Below are 21,235 nucleotides of genomic sequence, written 5' to 3' on the forward strand. Positions count from 1 at the left end.
TCCATTTAACGGACAGTCGAAGCGGTTCTTCTGGGGTTCTCTCGAAATGACCCAGTAAGCTATTGGGCCTCAAGAGTCCAAGGATACCTTGACCCTTCAGAACTGCAGGAACTGAGTGAAGCTACGGGGAAGACGGGGGAAGTGTGAACCATTTTTGGAAGTCTCAGCTGTTAGAAGCCCTCACATCACTCTTCCAAACTAGGGATTTCATCCTTCCAGCACTAAGGGCTTAATATGATAAGCTAAAATTGGCCTAAGCGTGTCACTGGGCAGGGGATGTGGGGTGCAGTGATGGGGTCAGCCAGGAGACAGAGGTGAGCTCTTCCTACTTTTAATATTAATTTATAATAAATGCACGTTGCTTATGGATGCCCAAGAGACTATTCAAATATTTGGTCAGGACAACACAGGGAAAGTAGGCTAGCATAAAGAAATCCAATTGAGTTATTACAGAGGGGGAAAAAAGGAGTCGGGGGGGAGTGAAGAAAGAGAGACGAGAAGAAAGGGGAGAGGGACGGTTAAGAAGGAAGGTAGGGAAGAAAAAAGGAGGGAGAGATAGAGAGGGCATACCCACAGAGAAATCTTACTTCAGCGAAAAAATACAGCACAGATATCCCTGCCAGAATGCCACATTTTAGAGAACAATCTGAAGAGAACACAGTGCCATAGAGCATCTGTGACTTGGCTATAAAGTGATGCGTCTTCCAGGAATCCTTGTTTTAAAATCTTGCTTCAACCAAAATCAAAGGATTCCTCAACAACGTGTGATCACTGGCTCAGCAGCGCTACAAGGGGAAACAATTACAAAGATGAGAAGCAGCGTGGCTCAGTGGAAAGAGCCCGGGCTTTGGAGTCAGAGGCCATGGGTTCAAATCCCGGCTCCGCCACTTGTCAGCTGTGTGACTTTGGGCAAGTCACTTCACTTCTCTGGTCCTCAGTCACCTCATCTATAAAATGGAGATTAAGACTGTGAGCCCCCCGTGGGACAACCTGATCACCTTGTAACTTCCCCAGCGCTTAGAACAGTGCTTTGCACATAGTAAGCGCTAAATAAATGCCATTATTATTATTATTATTATTATTATATCATTATTACTGGGAGTCAAACTTGAAAACTGTAGCCAATTGGTTCTCAGGACCCTGCGAATGACCTAGAGAGGTGTCAGAGAAAGTCAGTCAATCGAATTTACTGCCCGCTTACGGTGTGCAGAGCACTGTAATAATAATAATGGCATTTACTAAGCGCTACTATGTGCAAAGCACTACTAAGGGTTGGAGAGAAAGTGTCAGTCCACGGAGACTGTTGAAGAAAGCTTTATTTGATTTTGCCCAACCTTCTCCAAGGGCACCATAGAATGACAAAAGCCTGGAGGTATTTCAACAGTTTTTCTAATCAGTCAATCAGTGTATTGTATTGAGTGCTTACTGTGTGCAAAGTAAAAATAATAATAATAATAATAATAATGGCATTTGTTAAGTGCTTACTGTGTGCAAAGTAAAAATAATAATAATAATAATGGCATTTGTTAAGTGCTTACTATGTGCAAAGCACTGCTCTAAGTGCTGGGGAGGATACAAGGTGATCAGGTTGTCCCACATGGGGCTCGCAGTCTTAGTCCCCATTTTACAGATGAAGTAACAGAGGCACAGAGAAGTTAAGTGACTTGCCCAAAGTCACACAGCTAAGTGGCAGAGTGTACTAAGAGCTTGGGAAAGTGTAATACAACAGAATCAGCGGACACGTTCCCTGCCCTTAACAAGCTAACAGTCTAGAGGGAACCACCTTACCTCAAGTTTACCATTGAAGCAGTGGTAGCCAGCATGGCCCTTCCCTTCCCCTTCCATGTCCCCACCTCCATCTGCAATCGTTCTGGTGGTGTATCCCTAGAGTTTTCTTGGTAAAAATCAGCAAGTGGTTTACCACTGCCTCCTTCCATGCAGTAAACTAGAGTCTTCACCCTCGACTCTCCCATGCTGCTGCTGCCCAGCACGGGTGAGGTTTGGCTTGTAGCAGATTGCCCTCCACTCCCTACCTAGGAATGGAACAGGTAGGCCTCTTCTTGACTCTCCCTCCCATAGTAGAGACTGGTAGAGGACTGGAAATTCTCCAGGTGTGACCCAGAGAGGGGGCCTGGCACATAGTGTGTAACAAATACCACAATTATTATTATATTACTACTATTATTATTACCAGAGCCTAGTCTAAACCTTCCGTTGCTTTGATGAAAGGAATGGCAGGGGCACAGGTATGTGAGCTGAGAAGAAACACCAGCACTATCCAGGATGCAGGAAGGACCCCGGGGCTTGCGGAATTTCTGTTCCAGGGGGATGAAGGCTCTTGGTTTCCTTCGTATCATGAATGTAGAGTTAAAACAAACGGGGAAAAATGCTTTCTGAACAAGAAGCTTCACTGTGGGCAGGGAACGTGTCTGCCAACTCTGTTGTATTGTACTCCCCCCAGCTCTTAGTACAGTGTTCCGCACACAGTAAGTTCTCAATAAAGACCATTGGTGAAGATGTGAGCCCACTTTTAGACTGTGAGCCCACTGTTGGGTAGGGACCGTCTCTATATGTTGCCAATTTGTACTACCCAAGCGCTTAGTACAGTGCTCTGCACACAGTAAGTGCTCAATAAATACTACTGATGATGATGATGAAGAAGAAGCTGAGAAGATATTGATGGTTCATAAATATGGGAACCCTCTCCTTTCTCTGCCCTTAAGGCTCTTAATAATGATGATGATATTTGCTAAGCGCTTACTATGTGTCAAGCACTGGGGTAAATAAACGTTCATCAGGTTAAGAGAAGCAGCGTGGCTCGGTGGAAAGAGCCCGGGCTTTGGAGTCAGAGGTCATGGGTTCAAATCCCGGCTCCGCCACTTGTCAGCTGTGTGACTTTGGGCAAGTCACTTCACTTCTCTGGTCCTCAGTCACCTCATCTATAAAATGGAGATTAAGACTGTGAGCCCCCCGTGGGACAACCTGATCACCCTGTAACCTCCCCAGCGCTTAGAACAGTGCTTTGCACATAGTAAGGGCTTAATAAATGCCATCATTATTATTATTATAGGTTGGAAACAGTCCCATCTGGGGCTCACAATTTTAATCCACATTTTTCTGGTGAGGTAACTGGGGCCCAGGGAAGTAAAGTGACTTGCCCAAGGACACAAAGCAGACAAGTGGTGGAGTCGGGATTAGAACCCAGGTCCTTCTGATGCCCAGGCCCGTGCTTTATCCACTAGGCCACACTGCTGCTTGGTAGCAATGGCAGAGTAATCAGTCCTTGAAAATGGCCAAGGGACTTTAAATAGCCTCCTCAGAGGGGAGTCCCCAGGGCGCCGGCCAGGAGTAGCGAAGGTTTCGAAGCAGTGTCTGGTTCTCTCTAAGTGCCAGGACTAAAAGCTCCACATGTGATCTGAGGCTAAATCTCTCAGCCTCCATTTCAGTCCCAGATCCAGACTTAGCTGACAGCTTGAATGATGGTGTGGGAGGTAAAATGAAATCCAGCTCTGCTCTCCCATGTCTGTTTTTGGCTCTGAGGGGCTGCATGAAAGAAAAAAAAAAAAAACAACCCCACCCCTGAACTGAAGGAGCTGAGATTATTTAAAGCACTTAGTAGATGCCACACACCAGAAAGTGCTGTGCTGACAGACAAGGTCTAGGTTCCCCCCAGCGGGGCAGACGGATTGGGAACCGCAAGTGCTCGTGGCTGGAGATGAGACAGAGAGAAAAACAAGACAGGAAGTGAGCAAGACGGCTATGGAGGAGGGAAGATACAAATGAGCAAGGAGAGACAGAAGAAAGGCGTAGCGACAAAGTATCCGCAAATGAGCTTTAGGGCAGTAGCGAGCAGTTGCCAAAAGAACAATCAAGAGGGGCAGGAGGGCATGAATGTCTGGGGGAAGCTTAGGTGGTTTGCTGAACGAGGCCAAGTGGGAAGCAAAGACGACCAGAAGTCCAGGGGGGCAGGTCTTCTGCCCAGTGAGAGTGGCCCATGGGAAGATGGTATCAGCTCATGCTCCCGATTAATGTTTTAGAAGGGGAAAAGTCCTATTAAGACAACCCCATCCCCCAGACGTCTTCTTTAAGGGTCTCCTTGAAAGATGGCTCACTCTGCTCTGAGACCATCAGGTGGTCTGACCATCAGGGTCCTCCACCGTCTTTTCTTATTCAAATAAGAGAAGCAGCGTGGCCTAGTGGCAAGAGCCCAGGCTTGGGAGTCAGAGGTCGTGGGTTCTAATCCTGGCTCCGCCACTTATCAGCTTTGTGACTCTGGGCAAGTCACTTCACTTCTCTGGGCCTCAGTCTTTTAGACTGTGAGCCCACTGTTGGGTAGGGACTGTCTCTATGTGTTGCCAACTTGTACTTCCCAAGCGCTTAGTACAGTGCTCTGCACACAGTAAGCGCTCAATAAATACGATTGATTGATTGATTAACTCATCTGTAAAAAGGGGATTAAGTCTGTGAGCCCACGTGGAACAACCTGATTACCTTGTATCTAACACAGTGCTTAGAACAGTGCTTGGCGCATAGTAAGAGCTTAGCAAATACCATCATCAATATTGCTATTATTATTATTACTTTCAGGGTCAACCAATGTCAATCTGGAAATTGGGACCGATGAGAGGCTCCCGCACCACTGTAGCTATTTTAGGACTTCTGGAGAAGAAAAAAAAAAAAGAGAGGGTTGACAGGCTTCCTAAGGGCTTCATTAGAAAGGAAATTAGTCTGTGAAATTAAAATAATTTGTCCTGCTTTCTCAATGAACCTTGGGGTGGATGTTAGACTTCAGGGAAAAGAGAAGTGAAATGGAATTAAAGTGTGGAATAATCAGCAGTGATTCTTGCACTGGTTCCCTTCACCTGTAAATCTGGGCCTGTGTCCTGGATTGAACTCTGGAGCGCTGAGATAAATGGAAATATCAGGAAAAGCAGGCCTGCCGGGTCTCCCGTGGATTATAATAGCCTGGTTCTCTGAGGATTTCCAAAGGCTGACTTTTTAATCTAATTAGTCCATCCAGGTAGATAGTAGCTATTCATTGCCCCATGTTATTATTGGGGAAATGGAGGTACAAAGGGTTTGAGCTTTGCACAGGTCTGCATTGCTAGAGAGTCACATGATATGTTATCCACATGTGAGTACTCTCAGAATTCTGGCAAAAGCACTCAGTGGCCATTGACTGTAGACACACTAATATCTAAAAAGGAAAATGTTGATCTGGGAAATCATTTCATGGGCTTTTAACATTTTTCACTCCATTTGCTGTCCCCATCCTCTAGATCACGGCTATAAGAAATAATGTAATATTTAAAAAGCTGTTATTAGCAGTTCCCACAATGAGGCCCCGTCTGGCAGAGCACACTCACTCAGAACAGCAGATCAGTTCACAGCTTCAGTGTGTGCATGCTGGTAGCTTTCAAATGTCATGGATTCGATGTCTTTTCACGAATAATAATTTGAGGTCTGTTTTGCATCTAGTCAAATGTGAACGGAAGAGACACGAGATGTGTAAGAAAGGTCTGTGTCTCTTTGTCTGGGACAGGGAAAAAAATTGCAGGTTGGGTGGAGGGTCGCTATATGACACTAATTTGCTGGGGTGAAGAGGCCCATAATGGAGTGAGAGCCAGGCTGAATGGACTGCTAGGAGCAGAGTGGAGGGGCTCCTAGGAGGTGAATCTAACTGGGGGTGGGAGGGAGGAGGGGTGGGTGTGTGTGTGTGTGTGTGTGTGGGGAGAGAGAGAGAAGGAAGGAAGGAAGGAAGGAAGGAAGGAAGGAAGGAAGGAAGGGAAAGGAAAGGAAAGGAAAGGAAAGGAAAGGAAAGGAAAGGAAAGGAGGGAAGGAAAGGAGGGAAGGAAAGGAGGGAAGGAAAGGAGGGAAGGAAAGGAGGGAAGGAAAGGAGGGAAGGAAAGGAGGGAAGGAAAGGAGGGAAGGAAAGGAGGGAAGGAAAGGAGGGAAGGAAAGGAGGGAAGGAAAGGAGGGAAGGAAAGGAGGGAAGGAAAGGAGGGAAGGAAAGGAGGGAAGGAAGGAAAGGAAGGAAAGGAAGGAAGGAAGGAAGGAAAAGGGAGGAGAGAGAAAGCGATAGAGAGAGATAAAGAGTGAAAGAGTGCGAAAGAAAAAGAGAGAGAGAAAAAGGAAAGAGGAGAGGAAGAGGGAGATAAAAGGGACAGAAAGAGAGGGGGAAGAGAGAGAAACAGAGAGACAGAGAAAGGAAGAAAATAGAGAGGAGAGAAAGTGATAGAAAGAAAGGGAGGAAAGAAAGCGTTAGAAGGAGAAAGAGAGAAAGAGAAAGAGTAAAAGAGAAAGAGAAAAAGGAGAGAGAGAGGAAAGAGGAGAGGAAGAGGGAGAAAAAAGAGACAGAAAGGAGGGGGGAGAGAGAGACACACTCTTCTTTCCAGGTTAGCAAAAAGGAGACTAGAGCCTGGAGGATTTTCACTCTTCCACTGCCTGCTGAATTTGACTTGGTTACTTAGCGATTTACTTCCAGTGCTTTACAGTTTGACCCTGTCTGTCATCATGGACAGTCTTGGGTCTCCTACCAAAGTAAGTCCCCAGTTGCCAACTCACTGACATTTGAACTTTGGAACACTGGGAAAAAACCAACCCGATTAATGCTGCCTGCTGTTCCTTGCAGCTGTTCTCCTGCACAGTCACTGGTCCTCTCAGGCTAACATCTCTCCTCCAGATACTTCCTGACCTGGGTCATTCTGACTGTGAGGAAGAGCTCTATTTAGTATTTAGCTCTCCCTCCGCCTCTTCTAGACTGTGAGCCCGTTGTTGGGTAGGGACCGTCTCTATATGTTGCCAACTTGTACTTCCCAAGCGCTTAGTGCAGTGCTCTGCACACAGTAAGCGCTCAATAAATACGATTGAATGAATGAATAGTAGATGAGCAGGAGGATTGAGTGAAGTTCACAGGAAGCACCCACTCTGTATAAACCATTCCTATAGAGGAGATAGTTTGACTCAAAATGCACATTTCAAGAAGGAATTCTCCCGACCATCTAAATATGCTGATAAGATCTTTCTCGGAAAAGAGGTCGGGTGCAGTTTTGCTTGATTTTCCCCTCCAGGAGAGAGAGAGATGAGGTTTTAAAAAACGTTACTCCCACAAGGCCTGATTGTCTACCAGGATACCTAGTGAGTTTATATCCTAGTGGACCCATCTGGTTTGTCCTGGCTGGGTAGCTTAAGGAAAGAGAAGCAGCCCGGCCTAGTGGAGAAAGCCCAGGCTTGGGAGGCAGAAGGACTTGGGTTCTAATCCTGGCTCTGCCACTTGTCCGCTGTGTGACCTCGGGCAAGTCACTTCACTTCTCTGTGCTTGTTACCTCATCTGTAAAATGGGGATTAAGACTGTGAGCCCCATGTGGGGCAGGGATGGTGTCCAACCTGATTATCATGAATCTGCCCCAGCACAAAGTTCGGTGCCTGGCACATACTGAGCGCTTAACAAATGCCATTTTAAAAAAAGGGGGGGAGACTGACAAAAATTTATAAATACTGAGAACAGACAGAAGCACAAGGATATGACCGGCAGTAGTACAAATATTTCACGATGAAACAGTGGAGTAAATTAAATGTACAAATGAATTTTGTGCGCCGAAGAGTTGAGAATGTGAATTAAATGCCTAAATGCTCGGGATACTATTGAGTTGATGCAGCTATGTTGTGGGTAATTACTCTGGGAAGACTTCCGGGAGGAGGTGGGCTTATAGGGGGGCTTTGAAAATGGGGAGGGCTGCCGACTGGTGGATTGGGGAAGGGAAGAAGCCCCAGGTGGAGGCAGGAGAGTTACAGCATTGTGCAGTTAGAAGGTGAGTTTGGGAGGAGTAATAGCCCCTACGTAAGGTAGGGAGAGCTGGTCGGGGGCTTGGAAGTCAATTTTGGGAAATGTTTGCCTTAATCCGAGAGACATAGGGAGCCCCTGGGCTTTCTAACGAGCGAGTGATGTGTCTGTTTCCAGAAGAGGAGGCCGGGCAGCAGCGTGGAGTGAGGCTGAAGGCAGAAAGACCCTGGGAGGAAACAGTCATCCAAAAATAAAGGGATCAAATTAGGACCCAACCCTGGATACCCTGATTATTCCACTTGATTTCCAAGATACTGTACATTAAGTTTCAAGAGTGAGGCAGGTTGTGGTTTTTTTGTTAAATAGATTAAATACCCATTAGGTGGCTCGTTGTGCTAATTGAATGAAAATGAGCAATTAACAAGGCACTAACTATACCATATTATTTGAATACCCCTTCAAGGTCAGTTTTATAATGACAGTGATGAGTCAGAGAAATGTGGGTTAACTGAAACACAACCAAAGCCAACCGCAAGTTCAAGTAATAATATATAATATTGTGGCATTTGCAGTGCTCTGCACACAGTAGGGGCTTAATAAATATGATTGAATGAATGAATACTATGCACCAGGCACTGTACTAAGCGTTGGGGTGTCCTCTTATACCGTCATGTCTCCGACCCACAGTGATCATCATCTATCATATTTATTGAGCGCTTACTGTGTGCAGAGCACTGTACTAAGCGCTTGGGAAGTACAAATTGGCAACATATAGAGACAGTCCCTACCCAACAGTGGGCTCACAGTGATGCCATGGAAACATCTCCCCCAGAATGCCCCACCTCCCTCAGCAATCGTTCCGGTAGTGGATCCATAGAGTTTTCCCGGTAAAAATACGGAAGTGGTTTACCATTGCTTCCTCCCGCACAGTAAAATTGAGTCAATTCATAAGTACAGGCAAGTTTAAGATGTTTAGAACGCAGTACCTGAAGAGTATCATAAGTTTCTGTCTCTGGAGAATTTTAGACAAAGGTGTGAGTTTCTCCCATCTTGGGAAAGAGCTATGTGAACTCTTCTGATCCCTTCTCTCAGTGTTCAATAAATATGGTTGAATGGATGAAGGAACTGTATGATTTTTATGTGGGGTGTGAAGAGGTACAAGACCTCCAGGGAAAGTGGAGCCTTGAGGCAATCATCCCAAAAAACCCCACTTACACTTTACTCCCTCAAATTCCAGAATGCTTTGGATTTAGCTTTGGAGAGAGGGAAAGATTTCACTGAGCCAAAAGAATTTCAGACTCCCTCTGCAAAGGTCATTTTTTTTCCTGTTACCATCACTCTCACTATCGAGTCTACGACTGTCTATTATGCTGTTATAAAAGAGAAAACAGAGGGGCTCTGAGGAGAAGTGAAGTGGCTTTTCCAGGGTCAGTGGTGGGCCGGAAAGTACTAAACTCCGCTCCTCATCTTTTAAGCCACCTTGTCCTGAGCTAGAGAGATAAGCTCGTTGGGAAGCTCCCTAGCCACAAATAGAACCGAGTGAGGGCCTGTGTTGAGGCCCGATTGATTGTACCTATTTTGACTTCACTTCCAGCTTTGGTTGATTATATCCCACCCCTCCTCACCCCTCAACATCTGACATGGGATGTCTCCAAGCCCTCCCCGCCCTCAAGGGTTCTGCTGTTACACACGGTTGGATCCTTCTCCTGGGTCTCCCTGGACTCCCTGGATCCCTTCCCAGCAGGGAGAGTTATTTTAGGGCGAGGTTATCTCCTGTCAACACCCCTGTTTCCTTCCCTGACCCTGTTTGCTTGGACAGGCGTGTGTTGACAGCCTATGGGGGAAGCAGATGTCCACAGGTAACAAATGCCAATTATTATTATTATTGTTATCCAGGGCCGAGCCCCAGAACTTGTAGCCAAGGATTTCCTACAGGAGAGGTGGTACGATGTGGGGTGGGGCTGGAGGAGGAAGGACGGCAAGTCCGACTGCCTGACAATCCAGATCTAGCGGCAAGAAGCAGAGGAGCAGCACGGCCTAGTGAACAGAGAATGGACTTGGGAGTCCGAAGGCCCTGGGTTCCAATCCCGGCTCCGCCACTTGTCTGCTTGTGTGACTTTGCCCAGGTCACTTCAATTCTCTGGGCCCCATCTGTAAAATGGGGATTCAGACTGTGAGCCCCGCACTGGACACGGACTGTGTCCAACCTTGATTACCTTGTTTATTTTTATAATGGCATTTATTAAGCACTTACTATGTGCAAAGCACTGTTCTAAGCGCTGGGGAGGTTACAAGGTGATCAGGTTGTCCCACGGGGGGCTCACAGTCTTAATCCTCATTTTACAGATGAGGTAACTGAGGCACAGAGAAGTGACTTGCCCAAAGTCACATAGCTGACAATTGGCAGAGCCGGGATTTGAACCCATGACCTCTGACTCCAAAACCCGTGCTCTTTCCACTGAGCCACGCTGCTTCTCCTGTTTCTGCTTCTGCTTCTGCTGCATGCTGCTTCTGCTGTTTCTGCTGTTTCTACCCCAGTGCTTAGAAAAATGCCTGGCCCATAATAAGCAATGAACAAATACCATTTTTTTTTTTTAAAAAAGAAGCCACCTTGCTTCCCAGCCTAGAGGGAGGTAGGGGAGCTAAGGAGTCAGCTGGCCCAAAGTCATGCTACATATGGACTGAAGAAAGGCTCCACTAAAGAGAAACTAGGTAAAAAGAGACTCCCCACCCGTCCAACCATCCATCCCAGATAATATGCCATCAAAAAAGAAGAAGTAGAACATTAGTGATTTTTACATGGGAAATTAAATACCCCAGAAGGCCATTTAGGCAGGACAAAGCTACGGTTAGAAGCAGTATGGCCTAGTGGCTAGGGCGCAGGCCTGGGAATCAGGAGACCCGAGTCCTAATCTCAGCTCCACCACTTGTCTGCTATGACATGTGTTTACAGGAAGGCTTTGGAAGTGGAGAGGGTGGTGGTCGGCCCAACCCGAAGCGGGGAGGGAGGATGTGGGAGAGGGGTAGGCAGGGAGACCCATGAGACTGAGGGACAGTGAATAAGGTTGGTGTTAGGGCTGGGTGAGTGGTAGCAGGAGATCCGCGAGGTAAGATAGACTGAACACAGGACAAGAGGGAATACACGACTGGCAGCGAAAGAGGTTTAGGTAGTGGGTAAGAAGAAATGCGGGAGTATTCACTTACTCCTTGTAGCCACAGTGCTGTTTTCAAAACAGCCTCCTACCTAACTGAATGCTAACGAAAGAGAGCAACCCCTCTCAATTGCTATCTGCCAGTCACATTTACTGAGCGCTTACTCTGTGCAGAGCACTCTACTAAGCACTTAGGAGAGTATAATACATCAGAGTCGGCAAAGACATCCCCTGCCACTTGGAGCCTATAGACTATTGCTGCTTTGAATGATCATATATTCCCTTCTCCTCCTATGTTTCCTCTAATAATAATAATAATAATAATGATGGCATTTATTAAGCGCTTACTACATGCAAAGCACTGTTCTAAGCACTGGGGAGGGTACAAGGTGATCAGGTTGTCCCACGGGGGCTCACAGTCTTCATCCCCATTTTCCAGATGAGGTAACTGAGGCCCAGAGAAGTGACTTGCCCAAAGTCACACAGCTGACAATTGGCAGAGCTGGAATTTGAACCCATGACCTCTGACTCCAAAGCCCGGGCTCTTTCCACTGAGCCACGCTGCTTCTCTGCATGCTGCTTCACTTCTCTAGTGAAGTTTGGTTTCCATGAGCTATTTCAGAATCTATTTGATGTTGACTATTGATCCCACTTCATGTTAATAGTAACAATAAGTGGTATTTGTTAAGTGCTGTGTTGGATAATAATAATAACAATAATAATAATGATGGCATTTATTAAGCACTTACTATGTGCAAAGCACTGTTCTAAGCGCTGGGGAAGTTACAAGGTGATCAGGTTGTCCCATGTGGGGCTCACAATCTTAGTGCCCATTTTACAGGTGAGGTAACTGAGGCACAGAGAAGGGAAGTGACTTGCCCAAAGTCACACAGCTGACAAGTGGTGGAGCCAGGATTTGAACCCACCACCTCTGACTCCAAAGCCTGTGCTCTTTCCACTGAGCCATCATGGAGTTGCTTAAGGGAAAGGCAGCATGGCCTAATGGAAAGAGCAGGGGCTTGGGAGTCAGAGGACCTGGGTTCTAGTTACAGTTCTGCCAAGTACCTGCTGGGTGACCTTGGGCAAGTCGCTTAACTTCTCTGGGCCTTGGTTACCTCATTTGTAAAATGGGGATTAAAGTAGTGCAAGCCTCACATGGGGCATAGACTGGGTCCCACATGATTAACTGGAATCTGTCTCGGCGCTTAGGACAGTGCCTGGTACATAGTAAGCACTTAACAAATACCATCATTATTATTAACAAATACCATAAAAAAAGAAAATCAAGTATGTCTATCTTTGACTGGAATTGTACATTTTTTATGAAGCGCTTGTACCTGGGACAGAGATTATCTTGATTAACCAACATGATTGTCTACCCCGGTGCTTAGTCCAGTGATTACCACATTGCAAGCACTTAACAAATACCACTTATCATTATAAGATTATAATCTTATACATCATTAGGAGAAGCAGCGTGTCTCAGTGGAAAAAGCACGGGTTTTGGAGTCAGAGGTCATGGGTTCAAATCCCAGCTCTGCCAATTGTCAGCTGTGTGACTTTGGGCAAGTCACTTAACTTCTCTGTGCCTCAGTTACCTCATTTGTAAAATGGGGATTAAGACTGTGAGCCCCCCGTGGGACAACCTGATCACCTTGTAACCTCCCCAGCGCTTAGAACAGTGCTTTGCACATAGTAAGTGCTTAATAAATGCCATTATCATTATTACTATTATTATAAGTATTTTTTTTATTTTTACAGGCTATGTTGAACCATATTCACATAAGCCTAGACATTCCTAATCATTTTAAAGCAAAAGGCCTACAGTCTCATTTCTGGGTGTAGGGACACTTTGCCAACCATAAAACAAAAATCAGACTATGCCCTAGAGATGCATTATTTACCCTTGCATTAAACAGAACAGGCATGCCATATAAATGAGGAAAAAAATCACTGGCTTTCAGAGACTCAGCCCTACAGAATTTCCTAAAGGTTCTATTAATTAATTCATTCATTCAATCGTATTTATTGAAAACTTACTGTGTGCAGAGCACCATACTAAGCGCTTGGGAGAGTGCAATATTCACCATTTGTGGCAAGATAAAATTGAAGATCTAGGATCTTCTGGGGAGCTACCTAAGGAAGAGGAGACGACATTTGTTTTCAAAGTGAGATTACACATGGTTTCAGGACTAAAAATATCTGGGTTTTGTAACCTGCCCTCACTTCAATTCACATTTCTTGAGCAAGTGAGATTACATATGTTTTCAGCACTAAAAATATCTGGGCTTGGTAACCTGCCCTCACTTCAACTCACATTTCTTGAGCATCCACGGGGCAAAGGGCCTGTCGCTGAGCGGATGAGTCATCACCATGAAGAAGTTGGGAAAAACGAGTTTAACTTGGATATTTTTAACGACAATGGGCGTCTCCTACAGCCCTCGTTTATGAGGCTGTCTAATGAAGCCCTCTGGTGGTTCACCATTCAAGTTATCGTGTCCTTGTAGAAGAAAGGCATGTTTCCTTTTAATTAGCCACACAAATAGGTCTTTTTGACAACGCATATAAGAAAAAAGGCCCGCCCAGAGACACGCATTTGTATCAATTCAGTAATAAACTAGTCTCCTTCTGTTTGCAGGTTTCCAAAGGACAGAGGGATTTAGGTGTAGACATCAGATTTATTGATTATTCATTTTCATTATTTCATTTATTTCATTATTTCATTATTCATTACCAAGCGCTTAGTACAGTGCTCTGCACATAGTAAGCGCTCAATAAATACGATTGATTGATTTATAGCAATAATGATAATGGTATTTGTTAAGCACTTACTATGGGCCAGGGACTTTACTAAGCACTGGGGTGGATACAAGCAAATCAGGTTGGACACGGTCCCTGTCCCGCGTGGGGCTCACAGTCTCAATCCCCACTTTACAGATGAGGTAACTGAGGCCCAGAGTGAAGTGACTTGCCCAAGCACAGCGGATAAGTGGAGGAGCCGGAATTAGAACCCATGACCTTCTGAATCCCAGGCCCACGTTCTAGCCACTACACCGTGCTGCTTCTCGGATTTATTACTCCAGGCCAAAAGCCTGCTCTTCTAAATCAAAGCATTTATTTTGGTCCAAATTATCCACCTAATTATAGCCGGGTAGATGGGTAGTAGCACACGACAAGTTTAACTGTTGTTCTGATGCTTGTTTTGGGGCTCAGTTCAGAGCTTAGTACAATAAGAATAATAATAATAATCATGGCATTTATTAAGCGCTTACTATGTGCAGAGCACTGTTCTAAGCACTGGGGAATTTACAAGGTGATCAGGTTGTCTCACGTGGGGCTCACAGTCTTCATCCCCATTTTACAGATGAGGGAACTGAGGCCCAGAGAAGTTAAGTGACTTGCCCAAAGTCACACAGCTGACGAGTGGTGGAGCCGGGATTTGAACCCATGACCTCTGACTCCAAAGCCCGTGCTTTTTCCACTGAGCCACGCTGCTTCTCTACAATGCCTGGCACATAGTAATCGCTTAACGAATATCATTATTATTATAATTATTATTATTAAGCCGTAATTACTGGGTCTTGTTCTGGCAGGAGAAAGCTTTCTTCACAGAGCTGAGTAACATTTAAGTTAGTTCATTCCTCTCTACTCTAAGATTTACAACAAAGATAGAAAACGGTCCCCTTGGCGAAGGTGGATAAGTTGATCTATTATTAGGCCCCTAAGCCACTTGCATATTTTTCCCAAGAAAACTCTATGGATACACTACCGGAACGATTGCAGATGGAGGTGGGAAGTTCTGGGAGAGATGTGTCCATGGCGTTGCTATGGGTCGGAGATGACTCGACAGCGTAAAACGAGACAAGACAAATTTCTAATGAAAGTTGAAATTTTGGCATTTGCCCTAGTGCCCCCAGCTTAGAGTGCCCATTGCTGAAGAAAATTCTGGCAGCAGGATCCCTGGAAATAAGAGGTTGAAGGCTCAGCCTGAAGTAAAAATTAGCTGGGATATTCCAGAATAATAAGAGGCTCAGAAAAATAATAATAATGATGGTATTTGTTAAGCGCTTACTACGTGCCAAGCACTGTTCTAAGCGTTGGGGTAGGGATGAGGTAATCAGGTTGTCCCACGTGGGGCTTCCAGTCTTAATCCCCATTTGACAGATGAGGGAACTGAAGCCCAGAGAAGTGAATTGACTTAATAATAATAATTATGGTATTTGTTAAGCGCTTACTATGTGCTGAGCACTGTTCTAGGTACTGGGGTAGATACAAGGTAATCAGCTTGTCTCACAGGGGCTCACATTAATTCCCATTTTACAGATGAGGTAACTGAGGCCCAGAGAAGCAAAGTGGCTGGCCCAAGGTCACACAGCAGACAGGTGGCAGAGGCCGGATTAGAACCCACGTCCTCTGACTCCCAAGCCTGTGCTTTTTCAGCTAAGCCGCGCTGCTTTCAAAAGCACTCCTCCCTCCCTAATCAATCCTCCTCCTGCTCCCAAACCCTTAGGTATATACCTGTAATTTTATTTATTTGTACTGATGTCTGTTTATTGGAATTGCTGTCCGTCTTCCCCGCTCTAGATTGTGAGCTTGTTGTGGGCAGGAATTGTCATTGTTTATTGTTGTATTGTACTTTCCCAAGCGCTTAGTACAGTGCTCTGCACCCAGTAAGTGCTTAATAAGTATGACTGAATGAATGAAAGGCAATTACTAGGTCCTGTCTGTGTGGAGAGCTCTGTACTAAGCGCTTGGGAGAGTACAACAGAGTCGTTACACATGATCCTATGATTCCCTTTTCAGAAGCGGTTCTGGTCCCAAACCAGAAATATGGCTGACAGTCAAATTATCTGCTCAGGGCCAAAGAGTCACCGACACACTCTAAAAATAATAATAATTGTGGTATTTGTAAGCATTTACTATGTGCCAGGCACTGTAGTAGTCATTCATTCATTCAATCGTATTCACTGAGAGTTTACTGAGTGCGGAGCACTGTACTAAGCGCTTAGAAAGTACAATTCAGCAACAAAGAGAGACAATCCCTACCCAACAACGGGCTCACAGGGGGAAGACAGACATCAAAACAGGCATCAATAAGTAAACAGGCATCAATAGCATCAATATAAATATCAATAGTATTTCTTGAGTGCCTAGTATGTGCAGAGCACCGACTACAGATCCCTCCCAACCTTGGAAAAAATACAAGAGACACAGTCCCGTCCCTTGAGGAATTTACAATAAAATAATAATGGTATTTGTTAAGTGCTTACTATGTGCCAGGCACTGTGCTAAGCAGTCATATAATGGGGCATTAAAACATGAATTCCTGTCTAATGAAGCATCAAGACAGGATTCATTCACTCATTTTTAAGTAAAATCATGCCATCATTTTTACAGGTCCATCAGTCCTCTTAAGGAATCTTGGACAATGGCAGCATCTTTTTTCTAATTTAGCTCTGAATTTCCGTGAAAGCTCACCAGAATGTGTCAAATTTGAAGGGAATAGAAGGTACCAATGAAATCAGCCATTATAGAAAATTTTTATGGTTAATTTTAACCAGATAGATGGTAACTACTTGGGTATAGATGTAATTTAATTGAACAATTGCATGTTAGCTGAGAAGCGATAAAACATTTTGCCTTACTAACTTGTCCAGGTAATGCATCAAAAACCTGATTCTATTGTCAGTATTTCAGAACACAGAAGTACTTCAGATCTTAGTGTAGGCCCTGCCTTTGAACTTCAGAAAAACATTCAAATTACTTTCCTTCCTTAAAAAATAAATTAAGATAGCAATTGGCTGTATATTCATTCTTCAAGCCGCAGACAATCAAGAGTAACAGCTAATTTTATGATCTTAGTAGATATTAAAAAATTACAAATTGGCGTGTGCCTGGAAAATGAAAAAGGACCAACTTTTCTCTGACTCCATGATTTTGAAAAATCTGTTAACGTGGGATGACACTGAGGATGAGTGTAACTGTCTTACTGACTTCACGTTATTCCATAGCTGATTGAAAGATATACCAAAAGGGCAATTTGCTCCTTTATACTGTAAATTCCTCAAGAGGAGAGATGGGGCCTTTCATTTTTGTTCACAAGTGGCAACAGTTGCTTAAAATTACAGCTCATGTTGCATTAGACTTAAGAAAATTGATCTTGTATTATAATTTTGGCTGTTGTCTAGAGCAATATGTGCCATTTGTCCCCCCCCAAAAAAATCAAGATGGGTTTTGGACAGTGGCATGCAAAGAGTTTTAGAATCGAGCAGAAAGAACAACATATCATAACGTAATCTGTTCCTCAAGAGCACAACTCTAACACGCATTTCCTAACTCCCCTGAAAAATTCATTCTCAGGAATGAAAATTGGACACAGATGGAACAATCAGCATTCTTAATGTTGATATAACAAGGATTGTTGCTGATTATGACTTTCCTTCATCCCCTGCTAATCTACAGCAGCCTACTTTCCGATTTCTCCTTTTCAGTCTCTCCAATACTGGCCCTGGACTATTGTCGTAAAATATCTTTCTGAACACATCAGTCCACCATTCAAAGGTCACCCCTTCTCCTTCCACATCAAAAATAAGAACCATAATGATAATAACAATAATGATAGCATTTATTAAGCGCTTACTATGTGCAAAGCACTGTTCTAAGCGCTGGGGAGGTTACAAGGTGATCAGGTTGTCCCACGGGGGCCTCACAGTCCTCATCCCCATTTTCCAGATGAGGGAACTGAGGCACAGAATTGTGATAATATAAATACTATAATATAATAATATTTGTTAAACACTGCCTACCAAGTACTCTACTAAATGAGGGGTAAATACACAATAATCCAGTACATAAGTGCTCTTGCACTTATGTATTCATGCCCACTAAGGTAATAATAATGATGGCATTTATTAAGCACTTATTATTCATTCAATCGTATTTATTGAGCGCTTACTGTGTGCAGAGCACGGGACTGAGTGCTTGGGTAGTACAAGTTGGCTTATTATTCATTCATTCAATCGTATTTATTGAGCGCTTGCTGTGTGCAGAGCACTGTACTAAGCGCTTGGGAAGTACAGGTTGGCAACATATGTGCAAAGCATTGTGTATACATGTTTGTACGTGTCTAAGCAAGGGAATTTGAGTACCTACTGTGTGCAGAGCACTGTCCCTTCCCCACAGCACCTGTATATATGTTTGTACATATTTATTACTCTATTTATTTATTTTACTTGTACATATCTATTCTATTTATTTTAGTTTGTTAATATGTTTGGTTTTGTTCTCTGTCTCCCCGTTCTAGACTGTGAGCCCACTGTTGGGTAGGGACTGTCTCTATATGTTGCCAACTTGTACTTCCCAAGTGCTTAGTACAGTGCTCTGCACACAGTAAGCGCTCAATAAATACGACTGATTGATTGACTGTCTCTATATGTTGCCAACTTGTACTTCCCAAGCGCTTAGTACAGTGCTCTGCACACAGTAAGCGCTCAATAAATACGATTGACTGATTGACTGTCTCTATATGTTGCCAACTTGTACTTCCCAAGCGCTTAGTACAGTGCTCTGCACACAGTAAGCGCTCAATAAATACGATTGATTGATTGACTGTCTCTATATGTTGCCAACTTGTACTTCCCAAGCGCTTAGTACAGTGCTCTGCACACAGTAAGCGCTCAATAAATACGATTGATTGATTGACTGTCTCTATATGTTGCCAACTTGTACTTCCCAAGCGCTTAGTACGGTGCTCTGCACACAGTAAGCGCTCAACAAATACGATTGATTGATTGTCTCTATATGTTGCCAACTTGTACTTCCCAAGCGCTTAGTACAGTGCTCTGCACACAGTAAGCGCTCAATAAATACGATTGATTGATTGATTGATTGGAAGAATACAATATGAGTACAATACAATAGCACCTCTCCCATTATAGCTTGCAAGCTCCTTGTGAGTTTAAAAACAACATACCTTGTGTTTCTTTTGAATGTCCTAAGAAGCATCATCTCCATCACAATCTGAGTTTCCAATGCCGTGAAGTTCACCAAAAATGCCCACATTACAGAGTTGAGGGCGTATGGCCTTCAAGGACTTATAACAATAATGATGATGGTATTTATTAAGCGCTTACTACGTGCAAAGCGCTGGACTTCGCTGCAGGGAAGATTATTTATGCCAGTGACTGTCGCAGTGAAGCTCTCTTAATATTCAATAACTTACCACTGAACTAATCCTTATTTGTGACAGTAACTGTCACAGTGAAGCTCTCTTAATATTCAATAACTTACCACTGAACTAATCCTTATTTGTGACAGTGACTGTCACAGTGAAGCTCTCTTAATATTCAATAACTTACCACTGAACTAATCCTTATTTGTGACAGTGACTGTCACAGTGAAGCTCTCTTAATATTCAATAACTTACCACTGAACTAATCCTTATTTGTGACAGTGACTGTCACAGTGAAGCTCTCTAATATTCAATGACTTACCACTGAACTAATCCTTATTTGTGACAGTGACTGTCACAGTGAAGCTCTCTTAATATTCAATAACTTACCACTGAACTAATCCTTATTTGTGACAGCGACTGTCACAGCAAAGCTCTCTTAATATTCAATAACTTACCACTGAACTAATCCTTATTTATGACAGTGACTGTCACAGTGAAGTTCTCTTAATATTCAATAATTTACCACTGAACTAATCCTCATTTATGACAGTGACTGTCACAGTGAAGCTCTCTTAATATTCAATAACTTACCACTGAACTAATCCTTATTTGTGACAGTGACTGTCACAGTGAAGCTCTCTTAATATGCAATAATTTACCCCTGAACTAACCCTTCCGGTTGCTGTGATCAACCCTTCCTGCCCCCTAAATCTCGTGGGTTGAGATTTAGGGAAGGTGATTCACGTGCTTCCGTTGGGAAGGTGATTCACGTGCTTTTTGTTGCCTGGGCCCTAAGGAGGGGCTGAAGGGGGCTCAGCCAAGGAAGGACCCGCTCCAGCTGTGAGCGATCCGCTCCGCGTTTTCGCTCTCTCCCTCTTGCGTGCCTTCCCTCGCCGTAGTCCGCCGCCCTCTGAAGCTGCCGTTGCTAGGCGACGGGAGGGCGCCGCCGGACTACATCTCCCAGAAGCCTTTGAGGGCGTAGCCAGCGGTGATTGGAGGAGCCGCTGGGCTCCCCCCCCGGTGATTGGCTCCCTGCGGGCCGCCGGACCACGTGATGATGATGATTGACTCAGTGGAAAAAGCCCGGCCTTAGGAATCTGACACTCGTCTGCTGTGGGACTTTGGGCAGGTCACTTTTCTGGGCCTCAGTTCCCTCATCTGTAAAATGGGGATGAAGCCTGGGAGCCCCACGTGGGACAACCTGATTACCTTGTATGCACCCCAGCGCTTGGCACATAGTAAGCGCTTAACTTGTATATATGTTTGTACATATTTATTACTCTATTTATAATAATAATGACATTTATTAAGCGCTTACTATGTGCAAAGCACTGTTCTAAGCGCAGGGGATATCTATTCTATTTATTTTATTTTGTCAGTATGTTTGGTTTTGTTGTCTGTCTCCCGCTTCTAGACTGTGAGCCCACTGTTGGGTAGGACTGTCTCTATGTGTTGCCGACTTGACAAGCACTTAGTACAGTGCTCTGCACACAGTAAGCACTCAATAAATACGATTGATTGATTGATAACAAATACCATCGTTATTATTATCATTATGTCACTTCTCTGGGCCTCAGTTCCCTCATCTGTAAAATGGGGATGAAGCCTGGGAGCCCCACGTGGGACAACATGATTACCTTGTATGCACCCCAGCGCTTGGCACATAGTAAGCACTTAACTTGTATATATGTTTGTACATCTTTATTACTCTATTTATCTTGCTTGTACCTATCTATTCTATTTATTTTATTTTGTCAGTATGTTTGGTTTTGTTCTCTGTCTCCCCCTTCTAGACTGCGAGTCCCCTGTTGGGTAGGGACTGTCTCGATGTGTTGCCGACTTGTACTTCCCAAGCACTCAGTACAGTACTCTGCACACAGTAAGCGCTCAATAAATACGATTGATTGATTGATTAACAAATACCATCATTATTATTATCATTATGTCACTTCTCTGCTCCCCAGTTCCCTCATCTGTAGAATGGGGATGAAGCCTGGGAGCCCCACGTGGGATAACCTGATTACCTTGTATGCACCCCAGCGCTTGGCACATAGTAAGCGCTTATCTTGCATATATGTTTGTACATATTTATTACTCTATTTATTTATCTTACTTGTACATATCTAT

At 44.2% G+C, this 21,235-nt stretch overlaps 1 protein-coding gene across 1 annotated transcript in view; it reads right to left on the bottom strand.

Moving 5' to 3' along the window:
• Positions 1–19,381, bottom strand: part of FKBP1B (FKBP prolyl isomerase 1B) — a 104,908-nt gene extending 85,527 nt beyond the window's left edge. Inside the window, exon 1 of the mRNA XM_038750919.1 lies at positions 18,908–19,381. The gene's annotated coding sequence lies outside the window, so the exon portion shown is untranslated. The remainder of the gene's footprint in view (positions 1–18,907) is intronic.
• Positions 19,382–21,235: the final 1,854 nt, after the last annotated feature.

The sequence above is a fragment of the Tachyglossus aculeatus genome, chromosome 9, assembly GCF_015852505.1.
Source record: "Tachyglossus aculeatus isolate mTacAcu1 chromosome 9, mTacAcu1.pri, whole genome shotgun sequence".
NCBI lineage: Eukaryota > Metazoa > Chordata > Mammalia > Monotremata > Tachyglossidae > Tachyglossus > Tachyglossus aculeatus.